We start from the raw sequence: 12,810 nt of genomic DNA, 5'->3' as shown, positions 1-12,810 counted from the left end.
AAATGAAACCACTCACTCCCTGATGTAGGGAAATATATCCCTAGAACAATATATTAGTGCAATTGATTCCACATTTGAGTAATTAAGGCAAAGATTTTTCTAGCAAGTGCCATTGAGAGGTACTTGGTGCATCATGCAATTCTCTCTGTGTGGGCTCTCTCTTCCCAACCCCATCCCCCAGCCCACACACCCACTAAACCACTGTCCTTGGGCCCAGCTCAGATGTCACCTCCTTAGGTGACTCCCCTTGCCCCAGGCAGAAAGACAGTTCCGTGGCTCTCTCATGTCTTATAGCATTTTGCTTCTCCTATATGCAATGGGGGAGTACAGAATGATTAACTGCAGAGCAGACAGAGTGCCAGAGATTGGTCACAAAACATAAAAGAGGGACAGAGCTCAGCAGAGGTAAAAACAAACACTGGGAGAAAGAACAGAAAACCTAACACTCTGGGTGAAGACCAAACTGACCAGCTAATAAAAAGGGGAATTTAGGTGAAGATATGATGGTAAGGAAGTGCATTCAGATATATATTGACTTAGCTAAGATCCTGAGTGGGAGGGTGATGATTAAGAAGGTAAGTCCCTTATTATCTATTCTGGCTGAGGCACAGGAGAAACTGAGAGCAGGCAGTTATTCACCCATCCAGTAGTTCTGAGATATGTAATGGAACACGATTTGATATGCTCTGCCAGAGAGGAAGATACAGGACCCAACTGTGGTATGATTTTTCTTTCACCTTGTAAGAGATAAACAATATTTATTCTGAAGAAGCAAGCTTCGAATTTTGCTCAGAGTTCACTGTTTTTAAGGGACACTGAACACGAACAGGAACTCCTACGTGTGCATATGACAAGCCATAGAGGACTTGGGCATGATGTGGACTAGCATGGACTTCCAATTGGGGATAGGAGAGATGCAAGTTTCTGCTGCTCTGGAGTGACCACGTGCCCTGTTGAGTCTATCCCTCTGGGACTGACCTGGAGAAGAGAGGGGATCCTGCCACCAGGCCCCAGGCTAATGAGTAGAGAGTATGACCTTGCAGGAAGTATGTGCCTAGCAGGAGGGACAATTACTAATGTCTACCTAATGATTAACGAAAGGCCCTAAGCCTTGGAGATCTGGGTACTTATTAGCAAAAGAAACATTATAAGGAAATATCCATTCCCTCAGCTAGCAGCCCCTGGGACCACATGCACACGGTTGCCTCCCAACACATTCTACTGGGTTGAATCTCTGTAGGTAATGCTCAGCTGACCTGTGGCCCTTGGCAAGAAGTAAAGGATTTCTTCATAAACTCCTATCACCTCTTTTTCTCTTTCTGGGGGGGAAAAGTGTTGGTCAGGGAAGAGATTAGCAGGGAGTTCATCTATCTTCTCCTCCACACTTACCAACAGCAGAGTGAGGTCCTCCCACTGTGATGAAAATGACCCCCCCACTCCCGTGTTTAAGAGACATAACATTGCACCCCAGACAAAAGGACCTGGGGCGAGAGTCTGACAGTCTCTGCCTTTAACCACCCCACCTCTGAAGACAGTCTTCTCCATCCCTCCCAAAATATAGAGCTTCCCTTCGAAAACCAAAAACTAACATAAAACAAAACCCTTTTTCTATCAGGTTGTAAGAGGCAAAACCTGTATGTAAAATTTTAAGACCGCTTTAGGCTATAAAAAATATCTAGCAGTATTAATGGAATTAAAAGTTAGAGAAGTGCATCTCCTTGTTTAGATTCTTAGCAAGAAACTCTAAGTTGTCTAACTGGCTATAATGATGCTAGAATAGTTTAAGGGCATACAGGGATGTCAAAGACACAAAACATAACATCAAGAAGAAAGAGCAGGAGGAATGACTTGCAAGAAATGTAATGACTTATTTGAACATTTCTCCTGTCTTGAGCGTGATTGTACCTCTATTTGTCCAATTAGATATTTGTACATATTATTGTGGTTTGCTGGAAGAGAAATATACACCGGTATTCCTGTGCTAAGAGGAACATGAGTGATTCCTTTTTTCATCTCATCCAGACATAATGTTCGCTTTCACACTTCTAATCATTGACAACAAGTTCTAATATGGTTATGGCAAAAGCCACTTGCTGAAAAAGGCGTTTGGGTGGCAACTAAATGTCAGCAATAGGAACTGAGCTGTCAAGGTGTTGGTATTTCAGACTTATGTCCAGCCTTGAAGAGAAGGGGATCCAGAACTTGAACCTGGACATGGGCACTGGGGAAGCAACAGCAGGGGAGTTATCTAGTGAAGAATGTGGTCAGGAACTTCCGAAAACCCTCACGTTGTCAGCAACACTTAGAAAGAGGTGGTGCGGGGACATCCTTGGAGAGTTTGTGTCCCCTACGGAGAAGGAGCCTGTTAGGAAACAATTCTAGACTCCAAGATCAGGGAGGGACCTTTAGACACCACCCTGTCCAGCTTTCCACCCAGCACAGGAAACCTCTCTGCTGCATCCAACACACAGGCATCCAGGTCTGCAAGGTGTGTCACTGGGGACACACACGCCACCCCTGTGGGTCCCATCCTGTTTCTGGATCCAGGATCAGGGAGGGACCTTTAGATACCACCCTGTCCAGCTTTCCACCCAGCACAGGAAACCTCTCTGTTGCATCCAACACACAGGCATCCAGGTCTGCAAGGTGTGTCACAGGGGACACATAAGCCACCCCTGGGTCCCATCCTGTTTCTGGAAAGTGCCCCACACAGGAACTGAGGCTGAGCTGAAACTACCACTGCCATTTCACCCTTTGGACCTACTTGAATCTACTCGAAATCGAAACCCTTTTCCACCAAACAGTCCATCTGATGGCACTCATTTTCAGATTGTGCCCTTTGACCTACACCTCTCCAATTCTTCCAGCTTTCATCCTGTGATGGGGAAGTTCAGGCTCTTTACATCTCAGTCATGGTCCAGTTCCTCAACCATCCTTTGTCATGGCTGTGTGCCAAGTAAAGCACAACGCCATCACATCAGTTTTGGTCCAAATAGCGCAAAGCACGTTAAGATTATTAACTTGAGCTGGACATCATGCTTCCTTGAAGGCAACCTATTTTTGTGTTCATTTTTATGGCAAACAAGCCACACTTTTTTTTAAGATTTTTTTTTAATTTATTTATTGAGAGAGAGAGAGAATGGTAGAGAGAGAGCACATGAGACGGGGGAGGGTCAGAGGGAGAAGCAGACTCCCTGCTGAGCAGGGAGCCCGATGCGGGACTCGATCCTGGGACTCCAGGATCATGACCTGAGCCGAAGGCAGTCGATTAACCAACTGAGTCACCTAGGCACCCTAAGCCACACTTTTCTTATTGAGCTTCTGTTGGAAACTCATATTAGGCTACTCTTCCTGGTTCTATCCTGTGTATACTTTTTTTGAAAGGATTCTGCACTTTTCCACTATATTTTGTCTTTCCTGTGTTGTGACATCTTTTAAAATTGTTGATCTTTTTTACTTAGGTATCAACTATCTCATCAAGCTTCATATCTTGAATTTGCCTTCATCCAAGGCACTGGTGCTAACTTTGAAGAGAACAAGACCCCAATCTAGAAAATGGCCCAGTGTCCTGTCAACTGCTCCAGCCAGAAACCTGGAAGTCACCCTTGATCTTTTATCTACTCTCTCATCCCTCACATCTAATCATTGGCAAGTGTCCTATCACATCTCTCTCCAAAATAGTTCCTAAATCCATATACCTTTTGTTTTTCCATCTCCACTGCCACTACTCTGAGCCAAGCCACCATCACCTCTAATTTCTGGGCAACTGTAGTACTCTGTATCTATCTCTCATTTCTTGCCCTCTCTGATCCATCCTCCACCTAGCAGCCAAAGTAATGTTTTTATTTCATTGCTTTTATTTTTTCCTCCATTACTAGACAGTAATGCTTCTCCCTCTCTCCATCTGCTCCCCTCCCAACTCGTGCTCACTTGCACTCTCTCTCAAGTAAATAAAATTATTTTCAATGCCACACCCCTTTCCCCACTCCAGCCATGTCACTTTCCTGCCAAGAGGGATCTGAGGCTCACCACACTATATAATTCTTCCTCTTCTAAACCCAGTCAAAAGTATAAAACTTTTACCATCCTCATGATTAGAACAGTGGATATAAAAACTCCCTGCACCGGAGGAAAAGTAGTTTTTTTCACTAGTCTTTTATCTACCATCACTTCCCACCAATCTACAATCCGGTAGGACAGGCCATGACAGTTTAATTCAGAGTTGTAGCCCATCCTGTTTGCCTATTTACATACAACACCAAATAGACTCTTAGCTAAGAATAAGTGAATTTACAGATTAGTATCTCATTTGTAAGTCATATGGGATTATGCCAAACATCTTGCTAAAATCAAGATACATTCTGCCTAAGACAATCCTGTGACCTACTAGTTCACTATTATCTCAAAAGATGAAGTTAGTTTAGCACAACTATTTAGGAAAACCCTATTGACCTCTATGGAGCAATATTTTCTACAGTATTTGAACATAAAAGCTATCTAATAATTTGCTCTTGAATTATGCTTGAGATCTACTTTTTATCACTTCTGAAAGTTGGGATGAAATCTGCCCATTTCTAGTCCTCTGGCGATACTCCTGCTTTCCATGATTTCTTAAATATTTTTGACAGGGATCCTAGGTATATTTACTGCATTTGGTACAAGAAAATTTTGGCCCCTACCTTAAACAATAACATCTAAACATCTATTTTAAAAACACTTATTTGTTACTGTTTTGAATCACATTGATAAGACTGTAATTCTTTGTTCTACCCTAACTTACCCAAAGATTACTTGGATAACATTATAATAAATTCCATTTCTTCAAGTACTATATGCTAATCAAATGGAAAACGGTGACAATAGAACCAAATATTTAAGGCAATTGAAATGTTCATTGTTTTTTTTTTTTTACAGTAGGCTCCACGCCCAATATGGTGCCCTATGAGGGGCTTGAACTCATGACCCTGAGATCAAGACCAGAGCTGAGATCCAGAGTCAGATGCTTAACCGACTGAGCCACCCAGGTGCCTGGACAATTGAAATGTACTATGCCATGACTGTGGTGGTGACTTCATAACTATATTTGGGTAAACTTACAAATCCTATCCTTTAAATTGGAAAATTTTATTGTATATAAATTATACCTTAAAAAAAAAAAAGACAGACCCCACATCACTTCAAGGATGATGAGACTATCTTTTAAAAGCCTAGCTAAGGGGCGCCTGGGTGGCTCAGTCGGCTAAGTGTCTGCCTTTGGCTCGGATCATGATCTCAGGGTCCTGGGATTAAGCCCCACATCGGGCTCCCTGCTCGGCAGGAAGCCTGCTTCTCCCTCTCCCACTCCCCCTGCTTGTGTTCCCTCTCTCGCTGTGTCTCTCTCTGTCAAATAAATAAAATCTATAAAAATAAATAAATAAATAAATAAATAAAAAATAAAAGCCTAGCCAAACAACAAGAAATCGTATGACATACTCCCCACCCAGCCTCAGAGCCCTTGAAAGAGGGAGATGAAGCAGCAGTCACCGCTCTGGATCCAGAAATAGCTTCCATGGGGGTGTTCAGATGGGGGTGTTCGGGGCTGCCATGCACCTGAGTGCTTTCAACTCCTCCAGGACCCATTCCTCTTAAAAAATAAGAGAACCCTTCCCAACCTTCCCTGCATGACTCCCCCTTGCCAAAGTTTAAAGCAGCTGTCCTCAAACTTTAATGGTATATACGAATCTCCTTAGGATCTTGTTACATTGAAGATTCTAATTCAGTAGATGTGGGGTGGGTCCTGAGGTTCTGCACGTCTCACAAGTTCCCAGGTGTTGCAGATGCTGCTAGTCCACGAGCCACATTTGGCAGTAGCAAGGATTTAAAGCTGCAGCTCTGGCCCCATTAGCAAACAGATCTCGGTGTTCCTGTTTCTCACAACTGTTGAACTGGTGCCACGTGGCCTGCCACACTGTCTGCAGCTGGGGTGCCATGCCGCCATCACGTGCGACTGCCTATGACATGGACCCCACAGCTGTCCAGGGGAGACTGCAGGGAGGGGGAAGCATTTACAGCTGAATCGTTATCACTTCTCTGGGACGCTGACTGGCTCTCAGCATCAATGTGAGGTCTGGTCTACTTTCTTTGGTCAACTTGCTCAGGCTCTTCGGGCATTATGTGCTTCACCACATATATATCTTAAAATTAGGGGAGCCTGGGTGGCTCAGCCAGTGAAGCATCTGCCTTCAGGTCAGGTCATGATCCCAGGGTCCTGGGATCGAGCCCTGCGTCGGGCTCCCTGCTCAGCGGGGAGTCTGCTTCTCCCTCTCTCCATCTGCTCCCCTCCCAACTCATGCTCACTTGCACTCTCTCTCAAATAAGTAAATAAAATTATTTTCAATGCCACACCCCTTTCCCCACCCCAGCCATGTCACTTTCCTGCCAAAAGGGATCTGAGGCTCACCACACTATACAATTCTTCCTCTTCTAAACCCAGTTAAAAGTATAAAACTTTTACCATCCTCATGATTAGAACAGTGGATATAAAAACTCCCTGCACCAGAGGAAAAGTAGTCTTTTTCACTAGTCTTTTATCTACCGTCACTTCCCACCAATCCACAGCCCCTCCCTCCAAAACTCAGAGACACACAATCTGGTTGATGCAGAATATTTACAAGAAAATCTAAAATTCCAGTACAAGCCAATTGGATAAACTGTAGGAAACACACTGTTTTCTGGCCAACCATCTTTCTCCAGTCCTTCCCCTCTGTTACTGGCCTCTCTTTCACTTTCTTCTACCCCTTCCCTTTCTCCTACCTTTCCAAACAGTCTCCACCTTCCTGTCTTCCCCCCTCTACTTTTTTTACTCATCTCTTATCTCTACTAACTCTCTCTGCCCTTCCATCCCCTCCCTGCCAACTCTTCCCAAGGGACATAACTATATGAAGTAAGGATCTAAAAACACTGCTGCAGAGAGCAGAGCACTAGCTGGGGATGAAGGGAGGAGGGCTGGGCAGATGGGGAACCCAAGCAAGGATGTTGAATGAGTTACCCAGCTGCATGGTTAAGGAGCTCAGATTCGGGGGTTTCCAGCTATTGTGACAGAGAGCTGGTGGAGAAGGGAATTTTAGAGTGTGGGGAGGAGAGGGGCTTTCAAGTGAAAGGCTGTGACATCTGAGCTGGACAGGGAAGGAAGTGTGCTTCTCCCTGAGGTTCTCAGAGACAGAGGTTCTCCGTGACACTGGAGGACAGGCACAGTGGGAGTACCCGAGGGAGGAGCCTGGAAGTGGAGGCCGTTGTGGTCAGAGGTAGACCCTCTGGAGGGTAACTGCAGAGGCAGGGTGGTGCTGCATGGTTCCTGGCCTAGGAAAGCCATGCTAGTGGAAAGCTTCAGTAGGAAAAAAAAAAAAAAAAAAAAGGCAACACGGAGGAAGAACTGTCTATCTAATGAGAGCCAAGGGAAGGAGATGTGCCTGAAAGTAAGGAGAGAGGGACCAGGTGTTCTGAGTCCCTAATCCAGGTGAAAATTTTAAATATTTTGGAAAATTCAAAATTATCTTTTACATACAACTTTAATTTACTTTAATAGGGATTCAATATAATTAATAAAACACTCAATTGATCATTATTACCAATAAATTTAGGGTATTTTCAATACGTCAGGCCCACACTAAGCACTTTAAAATATTTCACTTACGAGTATTTACTATTACTATTTTACATAAAGAAATTGAAGTTCAGAGAGGTTAAGTAGTTTGTCTAAGGTCACAGAGCTAGTATTTAGAGCCCTCAAACCCTCATAGTCTGATTCCAAAGTCCTTACCCACCCATGCTATATTGTCTGCCAAAGTCAAATATCCACAGAGGAATGACAGTGTAAGCAGGAGACAAACAACTTAGAATGAAATACATCACAAGGCTAACAGAGCCTGCTGTTAACAGTGAGATTTTGGGTGATTTCTTTATACTTAATTTATTTTATGCATTTTCAAAATGGTCTTTAATGATTTTCTTACTTTTACAATAATAGTATTAAAATGAAAAATGTAAAGAACCTTGCAAATGATAGTAGTATTATTCCAACTCTTCCCTTTGGGGAGGGAGGGGTGAAGAGTTGCATTTGTTTAAACTCCAAGGTCATTAATATAGTCCCTATTTCATTTAAGGAACTCACAAAATATTTAAAGGAAGGAGCAGAAACATGTAATTATTCAGTCCCAAAGTGCACTTCCTAGTCACTAGATAGTGACTAAATTTCAACATTCTGAGGGTCAGAGGACCAGCACACCAGGATCTGGTAGCATGCAACTATTTGTAATATTTCCACATTAGAGAGTGAAAGGGATGGTTTTTAAATGCTGAGCTGGGAACAGGCAGGGATCAATTATTTGTACAATTCCTTCCATTTCTTTCCTTGTAGGTAAATCTACATTTTTTTGGGTGCAAAGCTGCTCTTAAACTAGCCTCACTGCTGGTTAGGTATTTTGTGTTGTCTAATGAAAGAAATATGCCTCACTGACGACCAAATCAAATATCTAATATGATCCTAAAGAGAAAGAAGTACTTAAAAGAGGTATGCAGACAGAACGAGAATTTTATCAATTTAGTTGATGCTTTGTGAAGTTAAAACGTTAGGAGGAGGTTTGACTTTAAAAGAGGAAGTCGTACTGGTAAGAAAGAAAGCCATGTGCCATCACCACTTCCTGTTTTTGCCTATAGTCGTTGGTAGAGGGCTGTGGGTTTTGCGGGCACTCCATTTATAACTCTTGACATGTCCTCCTTCCTCTTCTTCCACTCCACAAGAATAACTGGCTTCCTTTTCTCTCAAACCTAGATCCTTACCTTTGAAAATGATGCCCCCTTTATCATACTCTTAAGATGTAACTCCTGAGTGACAGAAAAATTCCACGGAATCATTAAATAAAGGAGTGTGCTGTTCTCAGTGGGTATTTTGGACTTCCACTCCAGCAGGAATGATGGAGCTGGGGCTTCATTCATACTTTCCCACTCTTGTTTCCATGGTAACAATGCACATTGAAGGAGAGATGGAAGAGTTAAGAGGACTACACCATGGGCTTGTTGCCCTCCTTCCCCTCATCCCACCACCAATCCCAGTGTCATCCTAGCAAGTGCCTTAGCCTCTGTGAATCTTAGCTTCTTTACCTATAAAATAGGGACGATAAATAGGGTTGTTATAGATCCCAGGGAACATGTATACTTTATAACATCTTTTTTTCTAATTCTCTAAAAGAATAAAAGCTATTCTCAGCTGGCAAGCCATACAAAAAGAGGCTACAGGTGGTTTTGGTCAGTACGCTGTAGTTTTCGAACCCCTGATGTAGTCGTAGATCACTGATACCATGGACCCAATGTAAAGTGAAGCTTGCAGCCACCAAGCAAAGCAAAACCACCTGGCTCACAAAGGGGCAGTTTTCCACTCTACTAAACCAACTACCACTCTGTGAGTAATAAAAGTTCAAGCTAGCCTTGAAAATCCAAATTTCTGGACTATAGTGACCTACTGTGTTGATACACACCTGGCCTACTGCAACCCAGTAAAGTGAACAAAAAGGCATTCATGCATCATGGAGGTATTAATACTGGTAAAACCTTAGGCTGTAGAGTTAAATTGCCTCTTGCAGGCCAAGAAAAACACAGTGCTCCAAAATGGAGGCCATGCTGTTGTCCTTGAGTCGCACCACCGCACCGGCACCGGATTCAACTCAGTCTAGATAGGACTGAGCCAACTCCCAGTACACGCTCTCGCGCATACGCACAGCGCACACACCCGCGCACCTCTCCCGGGGCCGCGAGAATTGCCTTCTAGAAACCCCTTATTAGACACATCTTAGATGACTCACCAACTAAGCATAACTGCTCAACTTTTAAAAACAATGGGTGGACTCATCTCCTACACTTCCAACCCTCTTCGTTTACAAAATAAGCACTCATTTTTCGCACAACACTAACCACTTTCCTATTGCCCTATTTCTGAAAAGCTTCTTAATCCAGTTAATTTCAATAGAGTTCAATGGCACTGCCACTGTCCTTTTTACATGTATCTCAAATGTTGGCAAGCCTGAATGTGCCATTTCTCCTCTTCCAGTATTATTATTCCCAAACAAGAGACTCTGATGCCAGTGATTTTTACTGCCAGCTGAAGGACAACAATTTTCTCTTCAGATCATTTCTAAGGAACAGTGACTATAACTCAAAGAATTTTAAAAACAAGTAACTGATTGACAAAAGGGAAGATGAATGGGACTACACTCATGGACCTCCTCCTAGGATCACCGGAAGAGTAGAGTTTCCCTATTGACTTCCTCTTTAATCACCCAGTTTTTTAAGATCACAAGATCCAGTTTGGTCTTTCCTCAGGAGGCAAAGAACTGCCTGCTTAGGAGTGCACAGAGAAAGAGAACTTAACATTTACAAGGAATAACTTGATAAATATCACACAGACCATCTCTGTTACTGCTAAGAGCAAAATTATCATCTTGGTGGGTGTGATTCAAACTTTCTGGAATATATATGAAGTAATGAAGTTCAGGAACATGCAGAGTACATATTTGTGAAGGTACACTGCAATCTCACTCCAATTTAGTAGAATTTGCTGAAAAAGATGTCAGACTTCAGAGCTATGCTGAGGCAGTTATTTAAGAATACAAACCTCCTGATATCGTGAGAAGCCCATTTTTTGTGACGGGTTAATAATGATCAAATACCTACAAGATATGAACAGGACTTAGGGCAATGTGTTGATGGACCTATGGTTCTAATTCCATTTCTGTCTCCCCCTTATGTAGGCTCAACGTAAAACAAAGAATTTAAAGAGAGAAGGCCCCTGCTAGTCTGATCTTGGTTTACAGAGATCTTTATATTCTAGATTGACCCTTACTGGCATGGCTATTTACTGGTTTGTTTGTAAACACTGTAATCATAGGTAATACAATGTTGCATCTTTTTAGTGGTTCACAGAGTTACATAAATATTCAGAAAAAGAAAGACAGAATTCACCTACAATTGAAGCAAACGATTTACCACAAAGTGGAGGTAATTGCTGTAAACTGAAAAGGACAATTACATTCCTTTTTGCAAATAGCAATTTAACAACAAATGCTCTTTTAGCAATGTAATACTAACCTCTTACAGGATTTAACAGGCTCTGAACTATTTAGAATGTTCAAATGAAGGAGGCATTCCCAGGAAAGTAACCAAGTAACCACTTGGGGGTGAGTGCTGTGCTAACCTTGTTATTATCATTACATCTCCACAGCCCACTGAAAATTTGAGGGTGAGCTAAACCTTTCAGTTGTTATTTGCCCTCCCATAAGTTTGCACCAATTATGAGAGCCATTGTTTTGCCCTAAAGCCTTGTTTTGGTTTTGCAAAATCTAATTCTTAGGTATTCATTCATTCATGTCAATGAAATTTTATTGAGAATCACGTATATGCAAGCAACTGTTCTAGATCTTGTTGGGGCTGGCGTCGGGGGGGGGGGAAGTGGGGGGCGGGAATGATTTGAACAAGGAAGAATTAGATATTCATCCTGCCCTTGTAGGGCTCAGAGTTCAATCGGGAAGGTAGAGGAGGATCAGGGAAACAGTTCCAGAGGTGGCCTCTGACTGGGCCTCACAGGCCTGTCAGGATTCAGAAGCACAGAGGTGCGTGGGAATAAAGAGGGAGAAAGGCCAGGGTGACAAGGACAGAGCAGGTGGCCTTTACAGAAGAGGAGATTGGTGTGGCTGAAGTGGAGGCTCTCTGAAGGCAGATGGGGTTGGAAACAGAGTTTGGAATAGGTAGCACAGCATCAACGCTTATTCTCGCTCTTAGGGTCTTAAATACCAATACTGAAAATCTGTTTTTCCTCACTCTTCTGCAGGTAAGAGGGGAAAAAAGTCTTATGTCATTGGTTTTAAGTTCCCTAAAAAACAGGGCTTTCCCATTAGCTTCTTCCCCTAAAAACACGTGGTAGAAAGATAATACAGAGTGTAAACTTCGCATTCCCACCTCCCTGCCCCAGCCCCTGAGGCACTCTCCAGAAGTAACCACTGTCAACAGCTCATTTGTGCACCCTCCCGAATAGTCTGTGGGGTGTGTTCATATACACACAATCTCCTTCCTTGCTCACTTCCACCTAACAGTCAGGTTTTTTCACACAATAATATTCTCAGGACATTTTTCCCATACCAGTACATATAATCCAGTTTACTCTTTTATATAGTTGTCTAATATTCTGTTTTATGGAACTACTAGGATTATTGAACCAATTCTCTAATAACAGACTTGGTATTATCTGACTTTGTCAGTACTGGGTTTTTAATTCTTAACAACATTTAGTTAAATCTTTGGAAGGAATTAAATTCAAGGACTCATGAAGACAGCGGGGAGTCTTAAATAGCACATGAGGCCGAGGCGGGTGTAGACATGACACACACGAAGCCATTCAGAAGTTAGGTTAGTTTTATGATATACTTTAGGCATGTATTTTATTGGCTATTACCAGGAACCTGACCACCCCTGATCTACAATTTGGTGCACGCGATATTGCAAAACTATTTCCATTACAATAAGGGCGATGGTTCTTGGTGAAATAGTAGTAAAATAGTCCAGGAATATTAATGATTATACAAGGTGATTTTTAAAGCTAAAATATTAACTTGCAAGTATCTACTGATCAAAATAAAATTTCTCTGATGATGTATATTAATAATGCAAATTTGGTTTCTGATGAAAGCATCACTAAAAGGCAGTATAGTGTTTTAGATCACACTGGTTCTAGAGTCAGAAAAGCCTGGACAGAACCCTGGCTCCCCAACTTGCTAAGTTGTTATT

At 42.5% G+C, this 12,810-nt stretch overlaps 1 protein-coding gene across 4 annotated transcripts in view; it reads right to left on the bottom strand.

Moving 5' to 3' along the window:
* The window catches only part of SLC38A1 (solute carrier family 38 member 1), a 67,853-nt gene that overhangs the window by 20,287 nt on the left and 34,756 nt on the right, over positions 1-12,810 (bottom strand). The window lies entirely within an intron of this gene.

Source organism: Callorhinus ursinus, unplaced genomic scaffold, assembly GCF_003265705.2.
Source record: "Callorhinus ursinus isolate GAN/ISIS: 27379988/994484 unplaced genomic scaffold, GSC_fseal_2.0 scaffold44, whole genome shotgun sequence".
Lineage (NCBI taxonomy): Eukaryota > Metazoa > Chordata > Mammalia > Carnivora > Otariidae > Callorhinus > Callorhinus ursinus.
The sequence above is the reverse complement of the archived record's forward strand: the minus strand, read 5'-3'. Positions and strand labels throughout refer to the sequence as shown.